Genomic DNA, 9,538 nt, shown 5'->3' on the forward strand with positions numbered 1-9,538 from the left:
AGTTTCACAATAGGTAGGACAGAAAAGAGAATTCTAGGTATCTGCTGGAAATTTTGCTTCCACTTAAGTCAAATCATCTTCACTGCAATCAGGATTTTGTCCACAGTGTTAGCAGAAAAAAGATCAAGCAACATACAAAATACGTAAGATATCAATTTCAGCTGTTTTGCAATTCATACAAATCTTGCCAGTGGACATTTGACAGGCTATTATATTTTTTTCTTTATTAAATTAGCATTCTTCAGTTGAGTAAAAAAAAAAGACAAACTTGGATCTTCAAGAAAATATCTGCATAATAGATATAATAGATATTTCAGTAGACTTAATATTTTAAAGAATGAGCCCTCTACATACACATTTTTAGATTTGATATCATGCACACTAACAGAATAGAATATAGAATATTTTCCAATTTTTCTTTATATAAACCAAATATATACATGCAAGTACAAGCAGTTCTGGCTTTGTTATATTACATCCATTCAACACTCAGCTTACCTAAAGTTAGAAGTTTGAACTTCATATGTCTTCTGCAACTATGCTAAAGATAAGATATAAAGACATTTCAAAAAATTATACTTGAAGATTTGCACACATCCAGAAGTATTATTATTATTATTATTTTAAAGATATTTTCATATATCTTCCAGAAAATGAGACAGGACAAATATTTGTATAGTGCAAGAAAAATGCTCAACTAGCGAAGGAGGTACATCGTAACACATGCCTGTTCACTATATTTCATACCGTGGTAAATAAACCCCACTATCTTTCTCGCCAGGAGATGTACAGGACTGGGGTAGGATGCCTGTGAACTCCTGGAATGCAAACCCAGCATGGGTCGTGCTAGTCCCTGTGTTTTCACAAGGTACTGAGTTTTGCTTAGCAGGGTAAACAGGCAACCACGCTAGATTAGAAATACCAAGCCTATTCCCATTTGCAGGACTAGAGGGATCAGGGAAAAGACAAGGTTTTGAATTCAGAACTTACCTGAAGAGAAGCAATTCCATCAGATCGTTTTTCTTGTGCTTCTAAGTCAGTTACGTAGTCCCTGCTTTTCGGAACAATTAACTCCAAAACCCGATGATGAGTTAACGTTATTCTAAAACAAACAGAAATCAAAGTGGTTGGTACCCAGCTTAAAGATATTTACATATAGACTAGAAACAAACTGGAAGCACAGTAAGAGTTGGAAATTCCTGACCTTTATGTGGAAAGGAAGTGAAAATTTCTAAGCTGATTTCTTTATAAACTACTGAAAAAAGGCTGATGGTATTTGATTTGCAGTAAAGGTGTTTAACCCTGCCGAGAAGTGAGATATTATCCAGAAGACCACTGGAAAGAAAGACAGCATCTCTCATTCATTGTAAAACACACACCAGTATTTTCTGACTTCCACACAGTTATTCAGTCACTTGCAGTGGTCATCAAAGTCTGAAATACACTTATTGGCTTTCAAGTGCTTGGCTTTTGGCTGCCTGAAAAGGAATGAGGAAAAAACCTCACATTTGAAATATTTTAATTGAATATAATAGACAAACATCTCAAAGACTGGAAGACTTGCTTGCTGTGCACTATATTATCAATCAATCAATCTCATAACAGGCTTAGAGCCCCGGACTCTCCCCGCTTTGGTTCCTTACCTACATTTCAACCAATATATATTGATCTGTTCTTCTCCTTACTGCCTCGGCAGCAACGGGAAGGTAAGCAGTAGGCACTCTCTTATCGAGTCTTCATAACACTGGCTAAATTAGGGAGGGAAGTTAGCAAAGATACTCCGTAGTAACTGTAGGAAGGTGAAAAATATACTCAATGCAGGTAATATTTGGGAATTTTGCCTTAGTTTAACAAGTATGATAAAAATATGACTAAATTTGAGCAAGTTTCAAGGAAGACAGAAAAAGATACATTCTTGATATTGCAATGCCCTAATTCTACACATAAGACACAGTGTGACAGACTTTAAAAAGTTTGTAGGGATCCATAACATAGAAAGAAATAGTGCTTTAATCCATTTTGTTCCTTGAAACAGTAAAATTAAGAAAAGCACTTCTAAACATTTAAAAGCAGTATACCATGTCTCCTTATGAGTTTATGAATTCTAGTAAAAGGTTGCTCTAATAAGATAGGGAAAAGTATAATGACAGTACATGTAGAGAAGACCAGTAAGTCTTCTTACTGCTGCCGAGCCACCAAAAAAAAAAAAAAAAAAAAAAAAAAAAATCAGAAAAACCCATCCCCTCCCCCTAAAACCCAGAACTTACTTGTTTCCTTAACCTAATAATTTGCACATCAGCTTTGCAGAGATAACAGTGCTGATTCTGGATGACATGTTTATCTCTGTTGAAGACTGGAACAGGATTATTCAACTTTTTCGTAGCACATTTTGCACTGCTGGGCAATTGTAGCAGCAACAAGGTGAGCAAGTAAGGGGATGAAGAAAAAGTAGACCAGTGACTTGTGTTAAAACAAGTTAAGAAGGCATCAGGTGTTTTAATGACAAACTCACTCAATGGAAAACAAACTGTGATCAAGTACATACCCCTTTTAACAGTTTTGTATCATATGACTTAAAATGTTTGTTTTATTGGTGAGAGGTTCAGTACCATAAGGGAAGAGGAAAAACATCAGCTAGCATAGTTTATCGTCCTCTTGTGCAAGTTAGACCTGGGTTCATTTTGCACCTTACCCTCTCAGTTGGCAAGAGTGTGTTTTCAATATTACGAAGGGAGAAAACATTTTGTTCCAATTTTTTTTATACTTACTGACTGAAAGCTAAATATTACTCTCTGCCCTTCCTCAGATTTTAGGTAGCATGTGACACATCAGAGAATTGCGTGAATTAAAAATCTAACGAACAGTATTAGGAACTAATTAAACCCCCATTACAATCTTCTTTCACCTCTTTGAAGCCTCCTCCCTCGAATCAAATCCAAATGTGACAAGGTCAGCATGCCTTTCTCAGAGCAGGAAATACATCTGCAGTCTAAAAAGAATCTCGAGCTCTATCATCTTCCCTAACTCAGTGGAAGGACGTCCTAAGACAATCATTTACAATGAAATGTTCTCTAATATCCAGAAGTATATGAATTGCCTTCCCAGAGCTGGGTGTTACAATTCTTACAAGTTGTTAGCTGGTGCAGAGAAGGCGGAGGAAAAAAAAGGCACATTACCATTAAATCATTATTGCAGAAGGCTAAGAAAAAAGTCACACACAAAAGCTGTCCAACCCTTGGTTCCTAACTTGCCCCCGCTCTTCACAAAGGTGTTCCCTCCCTGCCAGCTCATCTCACCTTCCTCCCCACTGTTTGCCCGGCTGTTTCGCCAGAGTCACCTGAGGAACCTTCTTCCAGAAGTTGCAGTGTGACCACCGCTTTCTGCGAAGCTCCTGCATTAGCTTGTTGGTCTGTTCTTGTGCTGAAGAACGCAAGGACTAGGTTGGTTATTGCCAGAGCCCCCAGAATTTCAGTGCCAACCCTGTCCCGGCTAGTTAGTTGCAGAGGTGTTCAGGACTAGTGCTAGGAACAAGTCGATTCCTTTGCACTGGTTGGGGTGTCATTCCCCTCCCACCTCTAAAAATTAACCAGCTACCCATCTGCCTAAAAGAACCCCAACAAACCAAAAGAATACTACCACCACCCCCCCCCCCCCCCGGACCATCACTCAGAAAAAATGATCTCTCTATGCTAGGTTTAAACTAGAGGACACCTCTCAATCTGGTTAAAAACTGAAGTGGTTTACAGTCAGAAGAGATATCACATGTGCAATGCTGAAAATAGTTGCCACACCATGTTTTTGTTTTGTTACCATGACAGCAATTACCAATATTTTGAAGAGAATGACTGCGCACTGACACAACAAGAGGACAATGGGAAGGTGTGTTTTCTTCACCAGTCCAGGAAGCCTCATTGTGTGCCCAAATGCAATTATTTCCTATGATGTTTAGGCAAAGTTATTCTTCATCAGAAACAGAACAGCAGCTAAGCTGGTGAAAAAAAGCTAATTCAGAAAGGAACAATGCAGAGGTACAGCAGTTTTAGGACTTTGCCTTTTCAAATACCTGTTAAAAGAAGCAAAAAATTTAAGAAAAAAAAAAGTCTCAATATTTCTTAGATTTAAATCTGTCAGCCAGAACATAAAGCCACTTTGCCAAATAGGTGACAAATGCCTGTTTTGGCTGCATTTTTCTTTATGCTTTTATTAGTGTTAGAATCAAAACCTCTTACTATGTTCTACCGCTTTGGTATGTAACAACTATATTTTGAAAATGGCATAAAAATCAGGGTTCAGAACAGTTAGTAGGATTCTTCAAGTCTTCCCAGCTTAAACCTATCTCCTCCTCCAGAGAAAGAGAGAAGTGGGAAGACCTCTGAACGGACAACCTGATCTGCCATTGCCTTCAAGAATTCCTGAGCAAGAAACTCAACACACTACTGGGCTTACAGATCTCTCTCTTCTTTTCCTAGATCTCTCCTGCATTCTAAATGCAACTGTACTTGTACTAACACATATGTTTCACAGTCAATCCTTCACATCCACCTTAATTTGTAGATTTTTATGACATTTTAAATACAAAGCAGACATTAACATACGAGGAATTTAGCTTCTTTCACTCAAACTTACATAAAGCACAGGTTACGTGATATGTGCTATTGTGACTGTGGCTTCTCACAACATAAAGACTAATCAAATGGTTGTGGGACATGACATAGTTAAAGCACAAATCCTCAACTGATAATACAGAGGATGCACATGATTGAAAAAACAGGACTGCAGGCACATCAGAGCTTCAGCGAGGCTGTTAATAACTCAGATACAAAGACATGGTATTCATCGGCATCCTGTTTTTTCCAGCATGTGCTAAACTTTTCTTTCTTTTTCAAAAGAAGAAAAAGAAGGGATGCAAATTAATAGACTGTTTTCTTAAACACATTGCAAAAATACTTAGGCATAAGACCTACAGCTGTGCTGACTACTCAACCTCTGTTTCAACAATAATTACGGTGCTGTCATAAGAGTGCTCCATTGACACCCTAGCATTTCCTAGCAACAATCTATGTTTTGTACATAAAAAAGTGGATGAAATACTGCCTATCAGTGTTTTCTTTCTCATTATGCTGTTAAACCTTTCTCCCTCCCCCACGTAAAAGGAAGAGAGTCTTATTCAGACATAACGCAGAACTTCAAACCATGCTCTGTAATGTACTGAATTACCAAAGAACAAGCGATCAGATGACAAGGTGCTTCACGTTATTCAAGTTGACCCTTCTAAAAATAAAGTTAGTGTTAGTTCATAAATCCACTACAGATTCACTGATCTTTAATCCTGCAACGAACAGAGTGCCCCATAAGCAAATAAAGAGCTGGGCGTTCTGCTCTTCATAAGTCTGCTTCTGAGGAGTTTTTGCCTGCAAAAATAGTATCCCGTCTTATCATTCAAATTCTTTGTGAGCCAAAGCACTAAGTATAAAGAACGTTTCATCAAGTCTTCTATTTTCAATAGTAAATTCCTCGTAACAATGGCAGCCTACTTGGATTCTCATACGTGACTTCTGCAAAGCAGCACCGAATGCATTCCAAACACCTAACGGCATAACCTGGTTATGGAATTACTGTAGGATACCCTGATCTCCAGGAGTACAGAGACCTGGACCACGATGGGCAGTCACAGAGATGCATGGAGTATTGTTTCCTTTATCAAATATGCGGAGGAGGAACTTTACTCTGCCCCGGCTTCTTGCAGATTCTTGGTGAGCAAGACAAGCCCTCACCTGCAGTCAAGTGATGGGACAACAGCTGCTTAGAACTCATTTCTTTCCTGCGCTGCTTGTTGGGCTATAGAGTAGCTAGTGAAAGGGTGCACAGCGAAGAACAATTCTTTAATTCATGTAAAGATACTCTTTCTTCCTTGCATATTATTTTTCCAGTACCTGAAAGACCCATGATTTAAAAAAAAGCCAGAAAAAGCACGCTTGTTTTACTAGTTCAAAGACCAGCGTTTCTCTGTAGGGTGGTATTTTCTGTGATTAAGACATCTCCTAGTGATTTTTGATCAGTCTAGGAAAAATCCTTCAACTGCAATGCATTGCCTCCTGGCCTTCCAACAACTGTTGTTCTTCTCCCACCCCATGCCCCTCTTCTTCCAGCCACCACCTAGTTAAAGGATCTTTCAAAACATCATTAAAAATAATATGTACGCAGACACAGTTACATACACACATACCCTCCTGCAAGATGGGAACTAACATAAACCCAGCTAATCCACATAAAACCAGTTCTACAACATGCGACTGATGGTTTAAACTCACTGGGAATAAACGTCATCCCTTTGGAGATGCCCTAGCCCTTGTAGCATAATTAGTGAGGTGGGTGGTGTTCCCCCTCCCTTTATTTGGACACAGATTAGCATTTATAATAAAACATATCTCAAGCAGGATGGTAGAAGGTTAGAAAAAAAAGGTACAGAAAAACCAGCATATCTCCATCCAGGTGGCTATAATACTATGTAGACTCCAAATCCTACTGTAGCCAGGTAGATAAAAAGCAGCAAAGCAACAAACTCAAAAAGGAGTGGTGTGGTAAAGACCAACCATTCGCTTGGGAATGTAGGGGTGGAGAAATCAGGTTATTTCTGCTGGTCAGCTGTTCAGGTCTTGTCTACATTAATCTCTTGTCATAGTAATTCATCTGCCAGAAAGCAAAGAACTACGTGCTTTTAAAAAATGTCCCAGTGTTTTTTCTCCCTTTTTTTTTTTTTTTTAATAAAGAGCAAAGGAGGCACATTAGAAAGATTTTTTAATTTATTCCTAATATTTCCATGTAAATTCTGTCCCTATACTTGTGTATCTCAAAACAGACAGTGGAGAAAAGTTGCTTCATGCTGAATCCCTGTTTACAAAGATGTTTGCAAATGTGTGCAATACATTCTCAACATTCCCTTTGTTGCCACTGAAGCACAATATTGATGATGGGTGTAAAAAAAAAAAATCACAGTTATTTAGACAATTCTGGGTTTTCACTGATGTATTTCTACCCCGTGGAAGAACAGAACTAAGCTGATTTCTCTTACCATTGCTCACATCCTTACTTCAACACAATTTTTGATACAGCAGTTATTACAGGAAAAAAATAAATTGCAAATCAGTCTTCAGTGTTTCCTTAAAATCCTTTGGTGCATTTAGAACAAATGCATTTCATTTTCTCAATTTGTTATAGAAACTCTGGGTTGGTTTTAAAAAACATCCTGGGAAATTCAACTCTATTTCAATGGCAGCATCAGAAACACACATTCAAACTGCTGGTAACTCGCATAAAGTTTGTTGACATATGGTGCCACCTAGCTAGAAGATTTTATGCATGGCATGTATTACAGATTTAAATGTGTTGCCAGAAACATACAGTCCTCCTCCAAATGAGCTAAAGATGAAATGTCTACCAGATAAACTTCAAAAAGCATCCCTTTCTAGCGTATCTGGGATTACAGTTAAACAGAGGTAGGTATATGTTAAATAAAACCACAGTTCCAGAGTAAACTATTTCAAATTCTTAATGTTTATATGGGACTGTAAGATTACAGATGATTACTGATTATTTCAAAGCTTTTCAATGTATTTTCATATGAATTCACAACCTGCATAGCCAAGAGCAAATGAGACATGGCTTCGGAATTTTTTCCCCTTCACGTAAGTAGCAACAGGACTGGCAGAATTGCTTCCTAAATCTTTTCTTGAAGTAAACCAGAATCATTTGGAAAATGCAACAGCCAGCGTACCACCGGCACAAGGACAGGCACATACACAAACAGGCGCAAGGAATGGCAGCAAGAGATTCTCTTTCAGCTTGAGAATCAGTAAAAATGCACTGTTACAAACAAGCCAAGCTGGAAGAAGTCACTTCAACCACTTATTTTAAATAACTTCAGGAATCTCTCTTTTTTTTTTTTTTTTTTTTTTTTTTTACCAGAGGCTGCAAACTCAGAGTCCAACTCTTTCTATAAAATATAGGAGAATGAGATTTCTCAAAGAAAACTGAAAGCTTTTCTTGAGGCATTTAGTGCGCCCAGTCATGTATATCAGTAAACAGGTTACAAGTCAACGTCTGCCATTTATGGGAAGACACCAGAGCATGCAAGCAAAAAACATTGACATTTGCTTCTGGGAAGAAGCTTCTTCTTAAAAGCATTTTTTTTTTCCTGGAGAATGTAGGCAGTAGGCCTATTAAAAGGACTGTCTAGCCTCCTTAGGACTGCAGTTAGAGATTGCTGTACATACCTGACATTGCTTAAGGGTCTGATAGACTGAATAAATAAGCAAACCTTCCCCAGGCACAAAGCGTTTCCTGGTATGTAATGATACAAAGAATATACAGCCTTTTATACATCTAGCCCATGGAGCCCATAAAGGCTGATTTACCAAATTTCAGAAAGTTTGAATGCTTTCTGTCTGAAACCCAAGATGAAGATATCAAATAAAACACTGCACGTTATTTCAGTTTTCGATAGTATACACAGAAGTTTGAGCAAAACCCAAACCAAACCAGCACATTCTTCTAGGGGAATATTTTAAACATTCTACTGTGGAATTTTATTGAAGAGCTAAGGTAGGCAATTCAACAGTAAGTGTTTCAATAAAGATTTCCTCACTAACTGTAACCATTACCTGGAGTGCTTTACAGGAATCAACCCAATCCTTTAAGGTTGGCACAGGTTACTTCCAGTAGTGTTAACTGAGAAGGTTTGGCATTTCTTTGGGGTAAGTACGGTGTCTGAATAGTAACCAAAATGTAAACCTGAACCTCCATTACTACACAAAATCTATGATACAGTAGTGTTTATATTTAATTTGACTCTCCAAAAGCATCCCAGAAGTTGTTTTATAGCAAATGTCTGGTCCAAGTTAAAAAAAAAATCCTTCCCCACAGAATTACACATTTACATTTACTATATACTCAGAAGTAATCATCACCCCTCAGTAATTCGGGTGATGAGTATCTTGGCTCTAACACATCCTCTGCCAGTTCTCCTCCTGCCCATTCTAGCTGTGCCATCCCAACTTTTGACCAACACAATGTATGCACTCTGTAAAAAAAAAAAATTAAAAAAAAAAAAATCAAAGAGCTTGCAGACTAATGATTAAAAATACACTCCAACATTTAAAGGTGTAACAGATAAAGAGCACCATTAGCCAGCAAACTTTCTACTTGACCAAAGCTATTCACCTCAGGATGAATTGCAAGAACAAGATACTTCTATCAAAGAAGGCTGACATAGGTAAGATACTTACCTGATTTATCAAAGTATCTTATCAAAATCTGTTTCTGCTCAGTATTAAGGCAAGACACAAGAACGATATACTGGCAGTGTGGGGGCTATGCTGCAGATTTTCGTTCCGAGAGAAGCATCGGTGTCAGATCCTTCGCAGTTGAGACAGCTTGTAATTATAAAGGCTGTGCTATCAAACCATCTTTGCCAGGCGATGCTGATTTCAGGAGCTCCTGTTTCCTGATCCTCACTCTTCACTTCCAGCCTTTAGGTGGG

Source organism: Haliaeetus leucocephalus, unplaced genomic scaffold (genome assembly GCF_000737465.1).
Source record: "Haliaeetus leucocephalus isolate CR32 unplaced genomic scaffold, Haliaeetus_leucocephalus-4.0 Scaffold41, whole genome shotgun sequence".
Lineage (NCBI taxonomy): Eukaryota > Metazoa > Chordata > Aves > Accipitriformes > Accipitridae > Haliaeetus > Haliaeetus leucocephalus.